Source organism: Aulostomus chinensis, chromosome 4, assembly GCF_037954235.1.
Source record: "Aulostomus chinensis isolate RoL2024-O1b breed Wild chromosome 4, RoL_Achi_v1.0, whole genome shotgun sequence".
NCBI lineage: Eukaryota > Metazoa > Chordata > Actinopteri > Syngnathiformes > Aulostomidae > Aulostomus > Aulostomus chinensis.
The window spans coordinates 29,373,753-29,389,706 of record NC_141323.1 but is presented as its reverse complement, the minus strand read 5'-3'; the positions used below and the strand labels follow the sequence as shown (position 1 = coordinate 29,389,706).

Below are 15,954 nucleotides of genomic sequence, written 5' to 3'. Positions count from 1 at the left end.
CCGATTGATTAATATTCAATATTAATTAGTATTTCATTCAATAATCAAAAATTATATTCATAATTATTGACAATTATAATTTTGACCAAATCGCTCCTCAATGCACAACATTGGCAAAAAAGTCTTTTCTGGTTCTGAACCCCCCTCCCCACACACACACACAATTTCTGTAAATGTGGCTTCAGTGTCTTTGATTCTTGTCTCTTATTTCATGGTTCAGTTGTTGACACTCGGTCTTTTCTCAGCGTTCCTGTTATCTTGTCTCTCCTGCTTCATGTAAATTAAAAGAATATTTTTCAAGTTGATCTGAAACTAAGCTGAGACAAGTTAGACTGTGGAGGACCGACACTCTCTGGGTTTAGCAGCAGCTCAGCCACCTCATGTGATTGAACTACTGTGTTTGTACCAGCACACTACAACTGGAGAACAGTCCATTTATTTGACTTCTTGACATACGGAACACAGAACATCAGAGCAGTTGAGGGCCGACTGGAGCAAACAGTGAGGGAGTCAATCCAGAAATGCAGCTGCTGCCTCGTGGACATGAGCCAGTTGATTTGAGCCGTTTCAAACACACGTCTATCTGAACCATGCAGATCAACAACACCTCCAACAGGAAGCCTACCTGAGCTCCACAGCACCAGCAGCACCAGCAGCACCAGCAGCACCCTGCCATCCATGTCCAGTGTCAAGCTCCTCCGATCGTCTGCTACTAGTTTCTTCACTCTTATTTCCTCATCAGGACTCTTAAGTGCAGCTTTTCATGTCCGTGTCAACAGCTCCTGATGTGCTGAAGTGATACAAAGATAAAGCTGAGGGTCGGACACGTCATCCACATCAGAGTTGCGACACTCATGATCTTCTGATCAGATGAGCAGTTTCCTCTCCTTCACTGCTGCAGACGCATCAGATTGTCAGCACCACATCTCCTGTTTCCTGATATAAAACGACACGTACTTCATAAAACAAGCCTGACCAACTTAACACATTTCATGTCAACTGCATTTAACAACACAGAGATGTTTTGTTGAATCCTACTAGAGGTGAATCTCATCCATGATTCTCCAGACATTTTTTAGGACCTCTGACAGTTTCAGCATCTGAGGAGGCAGACGACAGCGTGTCTGAAACAGAGGGTTTCAAAGTGAAGTCCTCAGATAAATTAGCTGAGTTTCACTGGACTGCTAACGAAGGTCAGAGGAGAGAGAGAGAGAGAGAGAGAGAGAGAGAGAGAGAGAGAGAGAGAGAGAGAGAGAGAACAAGCAGTGTACATAAGAATGAAATTTCATTCCAGAGGCAAAAACACAACACTGGAAACAAAACAGTGAACCCTCCTGAGCTCAGGATGAAAGCAAGCTTTTCCCAGGCATTTCATAAAAGTAAAATCTGACAAAATCTCTGATCTGACTTTTAAATCCATTTATTAAAATGACACTTTTACTGACTTCAGGTGATTTCCTTGCTGTCGTTACTTCTCATTTTTAGGGAGTTTCTTGATCGTCACTCAGGACTTCATCCCCCATGTTTGTGAAGGAAACAGGAAAAAAAGACTGAAAACTGACACACATTCCTGGAATATTAATCACAAACCTGCCAGAGGAATCATGAATAGAACAGACAGGAAAAAAGTTAATTCACTTTAATGATAGTTCTGAGTGTCAACTCACTGATCCTGGATCAGATTTGAGTTTAAAGGATAAAAGCAACTGGACTTGCTTGAATGTCTTGAAGAGGCTTCATCATCCAGGTACTTCTTATCTTGTAGTAACTGCAGTACTTCAACCTTTAACTTGGTCATGTTCACACATTGTCACCACATATTTCAAAGCAGGGAAACTGAACTGGTGATTTCAGGCCTGTTAAAAGAACCCTGCAAGTGAATGTGTTGGTCAGACCAGCAGATTGAGGGCCAAGTGTTTCCATGTATTTCTGTGTGAGAAGCAGCGTTGCACCACAGGCTTGTATTTTTGTGTCAAATCTACAAATCTTTGTTCAGTCGTAGAAGCAGGAGGAAGGGGAGGACATTGGGTGAGAGTGAGAGTCAGAGGCTGATAGAGAGGAGGGGGGAGGCCGGTGGAGACAAACCACAATCATGAGACGTTTATCAGCACAGACGTGCAGCATTTAGAGAGACGACCTGATAGAAACCTGTTTTTGCTCTTAACTTGCTTTTGCTGGTCTACAATGTTAGAGAGAAGAGAGAGAAATCCACAACACTGGACCGGGCTGATACCAGCGGAACCAGAGCTCCGCTCCTCCAACCTAAAATTAACTTGAGGTAGGTAGGTAAGGTAAGGTAATTTTATTTGTAGAGCCCGTTTTCACAAACAGTTTGTCTCAAAGGGCTTCACATGGCATCATAACAACATCCTCTGCCCTTAGACCCTCACATCGACTGAGGAAAAACTCCATAGAAAACCCTTTTAACAGGGAAAAATCTGAGAAACCTCAGGGTGAGCAACAGAGGGGGGATCCCTCACCCAGGACGGACAGACGTGCAGTAGATGTTGCTACAGACAAGAAAACAGTTTACAATGCAAAATGTGGGAAACACGGAAATGTTAATAACAGCTGAAGAAGGAAGCTTCTGGTAGGGGAGGCAGGGAGAGCAAGCCAGCTTGATGGGGGACTGGATGGCAGACTGGTTCATGGAAGGGGAGCGCAGGCCGGTGTAACAGTAGGGAATAAAAGGGGGGGGGGGGCGATGCAGGCGGCGGTTTGAGCTCTGGTGGATCTGTGGAAACACAGAGACTGCGAGACACCAAGGCCAAACTACAAAGTGCAACAAGTAATGGTAATGACAGTTCCAAAAATGTGCAGGGAGGAGAGGAGGAGGAGAGAGGGGGAGAGGAGAGGAGAGGAGGGAAGGGCTCCATGTAACCTGATGTGTCCCCCAGCAGTCTAAGCCTGTAGCAGCATAGCTATCAATGGTTCAGAGCTACCTGAACCAGTCCTAACTGAAGGCTCTGTCATAGAGGAAGGTCTTAAGCCTGGACTTAAACGTAGTTAAAGTGTCTGCCTCTCTGACCCATGGAGAGAGCTGGTTCCACAGTAGAGGAGCCCGGTAACTAAAGGCTCTACCTCCCAGTCTGTTTTTATTGATACTGGGAATCACTAAAAGACCTGCATTCTGGGAGCGGAGTGCTCTGGTCGGACAGTAGGGACTAATGAGCTCTTTCAAATACGATGGAGCTTTATCATTGAGAGCCTCATAAGTCAGCAGAAGGACTTTGAAGTCGATTCTAGATCCTACAGGAAGCCAGTGGAGAGAAGCTAAAGTGGGAGAGATGTGTTCTCTCTTCTTAACTCCCGTCAAAACCCTCGCTGCAGCGTTCTGGACCAGCTGGAGACTCTTTAGAGGTCACTTGGTGCATTTTGCTGCTTCCTAACTTGATCTTTTGAAACACATCAGCTTCATCAGGAGAGTGAACAAGAAATTAAATGGTCTCCCTACAAGAGTCACCTTCAAGCTGCTGAGGCAACATGGCTGCTGATCTCTGGTCCTTTTGCTTGAAGCACCGTTGCTTCCTTGACCGGCTGTTTTACTGCACTCCTGGACTTTGTCTGATAGAACAGAAATATTCAGCCCCCTTTTCCATCATAGAAGCGCTCCTGTTAAAGTTCAACAAAAATACAAAGGACAACAGTGAAACAAAAACACTGATAAAGAAGAAGGTTTACTATTTTTGAATTTGTGTCCCATCCTATGAATCCAAGTCATTGTCAAACTGGCATTTTCATTGACTGATGGTTTTAATGACTGTTATTTTGTATTTTCATATCTGCTTAGATGATCAAGTTGAACATTGTAGCAGACTTAAAAATATGAATCAAGGTACTACAGCATTACATCACATTACATTAGACAGTAACAAAGTTATCAAACCAAATATTACAATATTGACAATTCCAGTTTTTCAGAGGGAACTCTGAAGTATTCAGTCTTGTTAAGTAAAACCCCAAAGTTCTAGAATGTAAAACTGCTGACATCATCATCTCCAGGTTTTTCAATCTACTTGAAGACAAAGTGATGAGGTTTGTGTGAGTGGAGATGGTGTTGAATGATCTAAAGGAGACAAATCTAGAAACAGACATGTTTGTGAAACTCCATTTTTATGGCTGCGTCCATTTTGTTATTTTTCCACAAAGTAGTTCAAATCATTGAGATTTCATTTTCAGTCTTTCAAGTAACCTGTATTTAATAACTGAACATGTTACAGAAATGTGACCCAACTGTGTCACTGCAGTCCAGATTTCATTAACATGTCAAGTTAAGCTGCATCAGAGAAAATGTGTTTCTGACTGTTTGTTAACAGCAAAGCTTCATAATGACTCCTGCCTTCATCACCTACGTCTGGATTGGCCTCCAGGAGTTCAAGGAGGACGTCTTCCTCCACTGCTGCCTCAGTCTCATCAAAAATGTCAAGTTCAGCTGCGCTGGGAATCCACAACTGTTTTTTTAACTACAGGAAGAAAGCATTTAACAAGATAAAGCTGGATTAAGTTTAAAAATGTTTCAAATGAAGAACTGCTTCAGCAGCTTTTAATGTTCACAGTTACATCATGAATTTGTATCTTGTCCATTACCAATATTAGTGGATAATAAAAAACTTTCTCATTCAGGTTGAAACCTGCAAGAGGAAGCAGACAAGGTCAAATTATTTTGACACATCAAACTAAAAAACAATAAGGTGCATACTGCCCTCTATTGACTAAAGCTGATAATGCTACCATGAACTATCAGGAAAAGAGAAGCACAAATTAAACAAAATAATACAGGACATTCACACCCCCCCCCGCCCAAAAAAAAGAAATTCAACAAAAAATGTCCTCAAACAGTGAAGTTTCATCAAACCTTGTGTCTGTATGTTGTGATAGTATTTTATACACAAAATGAGAGTAAACTCACCTCGATGTTTGATGCAGTACAGAAAAAGAACATAGTTCCCTTCATTCTCCTGCCATTAAAGTTCATAAACTAGCAAGAATGTCAGGTAGCATTAGCATTAACTTCAGCTAAAGTCGACCAGCTTCAGGTGCCTTTAACAATCGCCTTACTCGCTACTTAAGGCTTTATACGCGGCGTATATAAAGTTTTAGAACCTGTAGAAGTTCATATACTTCGTTTTTTTTTCTTTTTAAACCGAATATTCCAGGCACTGCGTTTTCCTCTGGACACCGCGAATCTTAGAGAACAGCGCGTGGAGATGGAGAGTGGAACTCAGCCCAGAGTTCCTGCGCGTGACTGCTGAAATAGCCCCGCCCCCTGAGCTGCACTGAGGCGGGAGAACAACACCCCAATTAACACCATGGAACTACAAACCATTTAAACCTGCTTTGAAGTCATTCAAAAAGACATTTCTGACCCTTGACGTCACGCAGCCCCCCTCCACGTCCAAATCTCATCAAACTAGTCTCAGTCGTTTGGGCTGTCAAAAGAAACGTTGGGGCGACTTTGTTTTTAAAGTTATTCTATATTTGAAAAGATATTGATATTTTTACGAAAGACAGTACTTTAACTTTAACTTACCTTGTTTCATGATATGAACTTCATCGTAAACAGCTGAGTGATGGCTTCATATTTAATAGAAGTAACCAATGTTTAATATCATTTATTGTGAAGCCATGAGTGAAAGTGGAGTGTTGAAATTGTCTGACAGGAATCTTTATGAGATCCTTGTTTCTGTGGGGAACATATAGTAGGAGGTACGTAAACAGTCTGCACTGTCTGTCAACTGTTGAGAAAGTAGTGCTTTATTACTCCTGGTGCTCTGCAACAAACCTCATCTGTCAGAGGTGAGACACCAGCACCCAATATTACACATTTCTTTGGTAAAGCACAAGATTGAACGTTAAATGCTTAAAATAGAACAATGTCTGAAACTGTCATTCACCTTAAATGTGTGCATCATTATAACCATATACAGGACACAGAGCATGGAAGAAAAGATGAGGACAAGTCTCTGCTACAGTCAGTGGGAATTCATCAGGAATAAATTTGTTTTCAGATAAAACAAGGACAACAGCTGTTATGATGATGGTCACATGATTTAAAAGATTAAAAACAACTCTCTGTATCAATGTGAGATAGAGTTACAGAAATGAATAGAACATTACTCACTGACTGAAAATTGAAAAAGCACCAGACTTTGGTCCAGAGCTTGGTTCTAACGTTACTTGACAGAACTTTTTTCTACTTTTTTTTCTTCTTGCAATCAACACTGCCCAGAGTTGATTTGCAGGAAATAACACTCACACATTTGATGAAGTTTGGTCAGACGGTGCAGACACACTTGACACCCAGAGAGGTGAGCAGGTTTTGGACCAAGTTGAAACTTGTCAAGTATTTGAGACAGAAAATGAAAGAAAGCTGTGGCTGTGTTCTGGTTCTGCGTGTGAACACTTCGGCCCCTAAAGGTAGCGTCTGCTCCTGCTGACTCAGGGCAACATTGAAGAATGTGGATGCCCCTGATAGAGGAGCAGGTCATGATGATGCCAGATGAACTTGCGGAGCAGAACAGTTGCCAGTCCCACTTGTCTGGCTTGTTGGCAGTGGATTGGTGGAGAGAGCAGCCCTGGTTCTTCAATGAGCAACCATGACCTCATGCACACTGAGCTGATAAGCTGATGGTATCTGATGGTATCTGATGGTATCTGGTGGTATCTGGTGGTATCTGATGGTATCTGATGGTATCTGGTGGTATCTGATGGTATCTGATGGTATCTGATGGTATCTGGTGGTATCTGATGGTATCTGGTGGTATCTGGTGGTATCTGATGGTATCTGATGCTGACTACTTCATTGACATGTGGTCAAAATGTCTTGTGTTTCCTGAAATTAACTGAGTGCTGCTCAGTAAAGTAGACATGACTTGAGATTCTATTCCTGCTTGGTCCATTTCAACATTCTTATCCTTCCTAGCATTGGAGATAAAGTATCAGTCAGGGCTGTACTTGATTAGTACTGCATATAGTACACATGAGTCACGGCCATTACACAGTGGAATGGAAGTTGAAGTACTGTTTACCAGCAAGCTGAAAACTGTTGTGATATTTGACAATTCTATTGTTTCTGAATGAAAATCACGTGAAGGAGAATCATTGAGACATCCTAAAAATGGCTGAGGTCTGCTGAGCTGCAGCAGGTCTGAGCTGCTTTTGATGCTCAATTAGGGGTTCAGTCTCTTACTCAAGGACACTTTGACATGGTCACCGGGGGAAATGAGGATCAAACCAGCCACCCTTTGGTTGCCAGACGGCCATGCTACTCCTGAGTCATGTGACCTGGATAAGATGGTGAACTACAGCTGATCGCCATGCTGGCAAACCCTCTTTTGTTTGGTTTGGTTGTTGTTTAGTGACTGTGGATGAACACACAGGAGAAGTTGTGCATAAATTTGTGTTCCCTGTTCACTTGAATATATGCAGGAGTATGAGGTGGAAATAATACTTGTGGGAGAATGAGAGTTAAGTCTCATCACTATGACCTGTGCTGACACTTCAACATGTCAGCCCACATAACAAAGATGGCAGTCATCTGGGAAAGCAAGTACACCACACATACACATGGTAAAGAGACGCCACACACAGGCAGCCAAGGTCCAAGATAAGTGTAATTGGGGAATGTCCCATTCCTTTCTGGTCCTTGAAGATAGTGTGAAGGCCATCACATCACACAAACACACACACACACACACACACACACACAGCCTGAATACAGTATAAAAAGGTATGTCATATTCTGTATCAGTGGGAGGACATCTTTAACTGCACTGCTAGGAGGGATCGTCGCTAAGAATAAAGAGATCCCCCATCTGGCACCTGAGACTCAGTGCTCTGATTCCTCTCATCCACCATTTTCCACCACGACATGCTGTTTATTTTTGTTATTTTTGCAGAACTGTTTCCACTCCCTTACAGGTAAAGAAAATGGATGGCTGGATGGAAGTCCCCCAACTGTGGCTGTTCTGAAACTCTTCTCCTCAATCACTCCTGAGTTGACACTCTGAGATGGGAAACTCTGAGTATCTGATTCCAGAACAGCTGATCTGAGTTGCTTCAATCAACTGTGAGTACGTTCACCTTGAGTTGCACACGTGCACAACCACGACAAAACGCCATCATCAATGGAGCCCCGATACCACGAGTCACCATGACAACCGAGAACAAAATAATAAGTTATTTCATGACAGTGGAGTTGGAGCACCACTGCAGCAGCGAAGGAGAGAGAATCGGCATGAGAGAAAGGAGCTACCTGAGTCAAGGCAGAAGTTTGAATGTACTTTTCCATTGATTTAACATTTAGCTGTAAGAGGTTGTAGCTTACACTTGTAGATATTAATAGGAATAAAATCTGATTTTCATTCTGGTGCCATCCAACAGGGAAGGAGTGGACTGGGGAGAAGTTAAAATGAAACATAAAAACACCTTTCAAAAGGTAAGCTGTATTTTGCTGGGCAATGATTGTACCTCACTTTGATTTTATTTTTTTAAAGATACTTAAGCGATGAAGTAAATATAAATTCAGTGGCTACTTCAAGTACTGATTTAAACCCCTAAAAAAATGTTGTTTTAACATCACTTGATACCCACTTAGTAGATTGTACATCATACAATGTTGACACATTTTTATTGACGTCATATAAAAAGTGACGATGTGTAAACGAACAAAACAAAATCAACTAACATAACAAAAGATTAGCATTTGAGGCCTGTGTGAATGAGATTACACGGTAAAGCGCTTTGAGTGCAGATAAGGTAGAAAAATAAAATTGAGTCCATTTACCATGAAGTTGATCTGGTTGGGCACTGGTATTTTTTCTTACTGCAGCTCAGGAGTGATTCAGGAGAAGAGTTTCAGAACAGCCAAGGTTGGAGACTGGAATTTTAAAATTCACCTGGAACCAGACAACCTTGGGAGGTAAAACCTCAAATCATAGTCATAGACCTCTGGTTGGAGGCTGGACGATGATGTTTGGACTTGAAGGAAAACTCCTTGTCCAAATTCCATTGTATTTACAGCATCTACAGGTGAGAGGCAGGGTTCACCCTGGACAGGTTGCCAGTCCATCACAGGGCCAACAATACAGAGATGAAAAACCATTCACACTCACATTCATACCTACGTGCAATTTAGAGTGTCCAATCAGCCTCTTCCCAAATTACATGTCTTTTGACGGTGGGAAGAAGCCGGAGTACCTGGAGAGAACCCACGAATGCATGGGGAGAACATGCAGACTCTACACAGAAAGATTCTGCACCCGAGCCTGGACTCAAACCCAGAACCTTCTTGCTGCGAGGCAACAGTGCTAACCACTGCATCATCATGCCGCCGTGGTCTTATATACTTTTCTCAATTGTGTTTCTGTCATGTCCTCCTGAGATCAAAGACAGAATTCTAGTTACTGTCAAAACCCTGATGACATCATCAGGAATTCTGACTTTGATCTGGAGACTCTTGCTTTAATCTGAATTTGATCTGACTAATGTTTTAGTTTTGGCCACCTAATTTCTCCTGATGGACTGGTTACCTGTCCAGGGTGAACCCTGCCTCTTGCCCAATGTCACCTGGGATCGCCCCCCCCCCCCCCCCGTGAACCTTAAAGGATAAGAATAGAAAGTGGATGGAGGGATGGACTTAACACTGAAATCAGCTCATATGATCCACATTCTAATTCTTCCTTTCCCTCTTTAGGAGTCAATGAGAATAGTAGTGTATATAATAATGTATATACAACCTTGGAGTATCTTTCCAAAGCTTTTAGTATTTCATCTTGTTTCTACTTGTAGTTTTAGTGTCTGGATCTTTTCTTTTTATATCCTGCTGTCTGCTCTTTGCTTTTGGAGCTTCCTTCAACAACTACCAAGCCTCCTGGGTACTGTAGGAAACATGGTCAAGTTCTTCTTACTTTTGCAGTCAAGTCCTGCTCACATTGGTCTGTCTTCATTTTGACTCCTCCCACTGCCACAATGACCAGCCTTTATACACTTGGTGACTGGGGCCCTGGTTGCTGCAGGCCTCAACACCAGCCTGTGGTTGTGAGCAGGGCAGAACAGAACTGACAGTATCTCACATGCAGGACCTGGGTCAGTGCCTGGTGCCAGCTGGGGCACCGCTTTAACCTGGACGCCCTGGAAGATCTTCTTGAGGAACTCGCCTTTTTGGTTCCATCAAGGACTGTGAGGATGGTGAAGAGTGATCCACCACCAGGCAGCACAGTCAGCAGCAGCCATTTTGTTCCACTAGACTCAAATATGATAGTGAAAGCCTGGTGAGTGCTTGCTAACTAACACTTCCTGTTTTTATTGCTATTCTTCCATGAATGTGCTCATGTTGGCTTGTCCCCAACCACAGTTTCAAAGCCATGATGACATCTTTCATTAACAATCAGACTTATTTTTTTGCTATTTGGACAAATAAGGTTTCAACTGACACGGCTGGCCAACGTCCTGGAGTTAATTCAGCCTGTAGAACCAGGTGCTGGTGTAGCTGAGTAGATAACCAATTAAAAAAAAGAAATTGTTTCACATTATATTATTTTGGTGAACCTTCTCAAAACCTGTCTTGCAAGAGTAACTCTTTCAATGTGCCTTTATCCTGTCATGTGATAGATTTTTGGTTATAGATTATTTAGGTCCGCATCACTTGTCACTGGCAGTGTTGCATATACTGGGAGGAGCCTGTGGCTCTGGTTACACTGTGCCCATGTTGTTGGCTTGAAGGCAGCTCAGCATTACTGCACATTGTTGTTTTGGAGAGTTCAAGATGAGGAGAACTCCTCAAGTTCAGGACATTTTCTTCCCACGAGTGATAAAAGCAGCCAACCCCTCCAGCACAGAGAGGCTGTGAGAGACCTGCCACACCTCTCCAGTGACCTAGGATACGATGGCAGTGGTGGGATTTGAACCCACACCTCCTCAGAGACTAGAGCCTTAATCCAGCGCTTTAGATCGCTCTGCCACACTACCTCACTGAGCTGTTTAGTGAGTTGGTCTGTGAAAGGCATGTTGAAGCGCAAGTAACAATGCTATAAAACTTATTCTGAAGGGGGACCCCTTTCCCTCCCACTGTCACAGGAAGTGACGACAGCGCTGCCAGAAGCAGCCAGGAAAGAAATGGTAAAAGGACTCAATTTGTACAGCTCCTTTCTACCTCAGCACGCCACGCTAGCAAACCCCCTTTTGTTTGGTTTGGTTGTTGTTTAGTGACTGTGGATGAACACACAGGAGAAGTTGTGCATGAATTTGTGTTCCCTGTTCACTTGAATATATGCAGGAGTATGAGGTGGAAATAATACTGTTTATTTTTGTTCTTATTTCAGAACTGTTGACACAACAGTGTCAGATTAAAGCATCTTCACCTTCCAGATGCTGGTCTCCTTCTGGTGTCCTGACTGACACCCATCTTGTGTTCTGGATCCACCTGAACGAAGCAGCTCCAGATCCCTGAACTCCCTTACAGGTAAAGAAAATGGATGGCTGGATGGAAGTCCCCCAACTGTGGCTGTTCTGAAACTCTTCTCCTCAATCACTCCTGAGTTGACACTCTGAGATGGGAAACTCTGAGTATCTGGTTCCAGAACAGCTGATCTGAGTTGCTTCAATCAACTGTGAGTACGTTCACCTTGAGTTGCACACGTGCACAACCACGACAAAATGCCATCGTCAATGGAGCCCCGACACCACGAGTCACCATGACAACCACAAACAAAATAACAAGTTATCTCACACGAATTCATTGAAACAAGACCTTCCTATATTTATGGATCCATCACAAATATGAGCCTTCCCAGTCTGTCAGGTGGAAGAATTCAGTCACCACCAATAAAAGGAGAGTCAGAGTTTAGAAATCAAAGACAGACATTAAAGTCTCTCTGATAAAACAAAAATATAGTGTAATATACTGGAAAAGAATATTGCAATATATTAAATATGATATTTCCATGGAGGGGCAGTTTTACATTTTTATTCTTGGATGCATTATATTTTAGAATCAGAAAGGCAGTTACAATGACATCATCAAGACAAAACCTGGTGCTGACAAAGGTGAGGTGAACAATTTTAACAATCAATCCTAAATTTAGGCCTGAAATTGGAAAACAATATTAGCTAGCTAGCAACGTTAGCTAGTTAATGTTAGCAAGCTGTCAATATTTAGCACCATCAAATAGTTCAAACAAGGTCAACAGCTGTTATAATGATGGTCACATGATTCAACCTTCCTCCTGTGTGACCTCTTTGGAAGTTTTAAATGCATCAAAGAAGCACATGAATTTGTTTATTGCTTTTTGACTTTGTCAGGAAGCTCCAGTTCAAAAAAATAAAGCAAAACAAATTTTGTCACTAAATTATAAAAGAGTAAGTGTGAAATAGTTTGTGTTTGTGAGAAGATTAAAAAAATCTACTACTATCCTCTACTAATGTGCACGGGAGTGTAGTTGTTGTGGCGGAGTGGTTAAGGTGATGGACGAGAAATCCATTGGGGTCTCCCCGCGCAGGTTCGAGTCCTGCCAACAACGTTAAACTACTGTTCCAGAGTGTGTGTGTTTACATGCAGACTTTCCCTTGTGACAGGTTTGGTTTGGAATCCATCTTAGTCAGGATGTTTTGAGAAAATTCTATTATGTAGTTGGAGGGAATCTTTCTTCTACAACAACCTTGACCTCAAAGAGCCACTGAAACATGTTCTCCGCGGCACATCGATCACATAAAAAAATCATCTCCCCTCCAAAAACCCCCCTCTTTAACTTTGTACCCAAGTTGTCTCCTCATCAGGCACCACAGGATCCGGTAGGTTCAGTTCAAACAAGTCATTAGAGATTTAAAAAACATTTTGTCCATTTGACATCAGGACTGCTCCCAGATCATCTCAATGAGCTCATCCCTGCACCAGAGTACCGCCTAAGTTCATCAAGGACAGCAAACACGAGCAGGTCTAGGTTCACCTCCATCTTTGGAGGTTGTTGAATTTCCTCCTGAGGACCGTCAGGCTGTTTCCTTACTTTGCTGTGACACAACAGCAGACAGCAACAAGGACTGCTGCAGTGCACTTGGTAAAATCACCATCTGTAGACTGGACCAATATGCTGATGTGATCCTTTGATTAGTTTAGAATCAGTCAGAGATCAAAGACTGAAGCAGGAGATCAATGCACAGAATTCAGAGATCAATGCACAGAATTCAGAGATGAAAGACAGAATTCAGAGATCAGAGACTCCTGGAGCGTTGCCCTCTCTTGTCTTTGGTCCTGGATGTTACTGAATGTTTTACACATTTCTTTTGAAGAAAAAACTTGCATGACATTTCAAGGAGTTTTTCCTGCCAATACAGGACAACACCCACTCACAAACCAGTGCTGGACAAGTTCCTTCAAAGCTGTAATGCCTTATTTCTTACTAGTTACTGTCATTGTAAAATAATTGGTTCCATTACGATTGTGTCTGACAGCGCTTGGTGACTGTACAGGAGGTCTGTGGACCGCAGGGCCACAACAAGCCGATTTCTTCAACTCTCCATTGAGTACAGAGGTCCCCAAGTATGGACCAGTGAGATAAATGTGATCGTGGAGAAGTCCTTTTGTTCTTCAACTGGTCCAACTTGATGGTGAGTCTCCTTTTATCAAGGATTACTGAATGCTTGTGTTATTCATGGCATTGTTAACACTTTATAAACCCTTCATTCAGAGCTGTAAAGAACCTTTAACCTCATATCCCAGACATCAAAGTGGGCCACTAACCGGTGAGATGAAGCTATGCTATGCTGCTACATTCTGAAGAGGTAAAGTAGCAGGTTCTGAGAGTGATGGCTAACCTGGATGTGTTCATCTCCTACTTTAATATCAGCGTCCCAACTTGGAGCTCTGACCACCTCCAGCTTTTTGTTCCTGTTTCTGCTTCAGTCAACAGGGAACTCAAACCTGCAATAGAATCATCAACAACAATGGAATAGAAAACAGAGGAAGACAAAATATCATAAACTTACAAAGCTGAGAAATGTTCCTGAAGAATAAATGCACACATTATGATTGAGTCCAGAAAGTAAAACTCCACACCAAATGTATTTTGACATGTAGGGATAATGAACTTGAATGTGTTGAAATAGCAGATAAATGAATCCACTATCACACAACAAGATGATGACCCACTACCACAAGATGGCGTCACAGATCCTGATGCTCTGTGCAGGAAACACCGAGCAAAACATGACTAAAACGCTCCTGTTGTTCCCTCCATGAAAAACTGTGGCACTGATGAGAAGAAGGATCCCAGCGTCCACTGAGGATCCATCGCCGCACCATTCGGTAGAAGGATGATAGGGTCGGCACCAGGAGAAACCCTTGTGTCTCCGATGCAGGAAAGGTGGAGCACTGAAGAGGCCACATTGTGGCGTCCTGAAGAGGACATTTGGTGGAGCCTGAGACAGCAAACATCATGCCGCCCTTCATCAGAAGAACCACAGCACTTCAGTCACGTGACTGAAGTCATCCATTCATGTCAGTGATGTCACTTGGCAGGACTGTCATTGCCGTCTCATTCTAGAAAAGAATCCAGACTCCACATGTGGCTCCCATGATAACTGATGGACCTCTGGTTGGAGGCTGGATGATGGTGTCTGGTGGGGTAAAGATCGTGGGGGCTGTTTCAGTTCTAGTGCTGAAGGCTTTCACCATGACAGTCAGACTCTCATCTGTCCTTCATGTTCCCTCAAATGTGCAGTGTGGACGGACAGATTGACCCTCCAAAGCAGACGCATGTGACAGATCTCTTGCTGAGACACTTTGTGGTAAAGCCAGATTCTGCCAGTCCCACTGACATATTTCAATCACACATGTTCAGAGATGATTTTGTTTTCCTGAATACATTTATTATTTTCTGATCACCTTGTGGATTTTTCATCATTCTCCTCATTACCATACTTTAGGTTACAGTATGTACACCTTAGTTAGTCTTGGGTTTCAGAAATCATACAGCATACAAATAATAGCAGGTTGAAACACATTTATTTAAAAGAATTTAACATGGTTTTACACACACACACACACACACACACACACACACACAGCCTGTCTTTGGTATAAAATGGTCTGTCATGTTCTCTCACATTGCACAACAACAAAACAAACAAAGACGGCCATGTCCAGTGTGGTCCTGGATATGACGACTGGACTGCAGGGTCCCAGTATCCCTGTGACAATTCTTTTACCAGCTATGACCTTGGACAAGAACTTCTCAGGAGGAAACTTATCATGGTGGCACAGTGAAGAAAACTAGACCTGAGCTGCCTGCTGAAATCTTGCAGGTGAAGGACAGAGCTCCACCTCTTTGACAGACACCACCACTGTTGGCTCATGTTGTCAAAAAATGAAGTGTGTCAGTTTTTGACACACACACATCTAAACACACACACACACACACACATGCATGTTCTTGCACACAGAGACTTTTCCTCTGTTTTTGTTTTTTACTGGTTTTGAACCAGTAGTTGGTTTCTGTTGGTTTGATTTGCTTGACTGGTTGTTGTTTGTTTGACCTTGCAAATCAAAATTTTGGGTTCTGGCTTGTTCTGCTTTTCATTTTGTGTTTGTATTAAAGTTCTGTTGCTGAAAAAAAGACTTTTTTCCCTTTTTCTTGAAGTAAATATATGAGAATTGAAACTGACGTATAACACCATGGATGTTACAAAAGTTAATAACATTAAAATAAAGAACTAAAAGACTGTTCTAACACCCCTCAGTAATGGTGAGGAAACACAACAACCTTTTGTTTATTTATATTATTTACTTGAGGTTCATTTTATCATTTTTTAACTGAAATTGAGGGTTTACTGACTAAAAAAGTTCCAGAGGCCCACAACAAAATATTCAAATCAATATTTCCATGGATAAGGAAGCCTAACAAGGAAACCAAGAGATGGGAAACAACTTGGATGATAGAAAATTGTTTTTAGTTTATTTTA

The 15,954-nt window shown here is 42.3% G+C and overlaps 1 long non-coding RNA gene across 1 annotated transcript; it reads right to left on the bottom strand.

The window, feature by feature from the left end:
* Positions 1 to 3,422: 3,422 nt before the first annotated feature.
* On the bottom strand, positions 3,423 to 5,215 carry LOC147265917 (uncharacterized). The gene is made up of 4 exons (XR_015112657.1): positions 4,910 to 5,215; positions 4,588 to 4,631; positions 4,353 to 4,463; positions 3,423 to 3,612 (listed from the first exon to the last, which is right to left on the bottom strand). It is a non-coding gene; the product is annotated as an uncharacterized LOC147265917 (long non-coding RNA).
* Between the last annotated feature and the right edge of the window lie 10,739 nt (positions 5,216 to 15,954).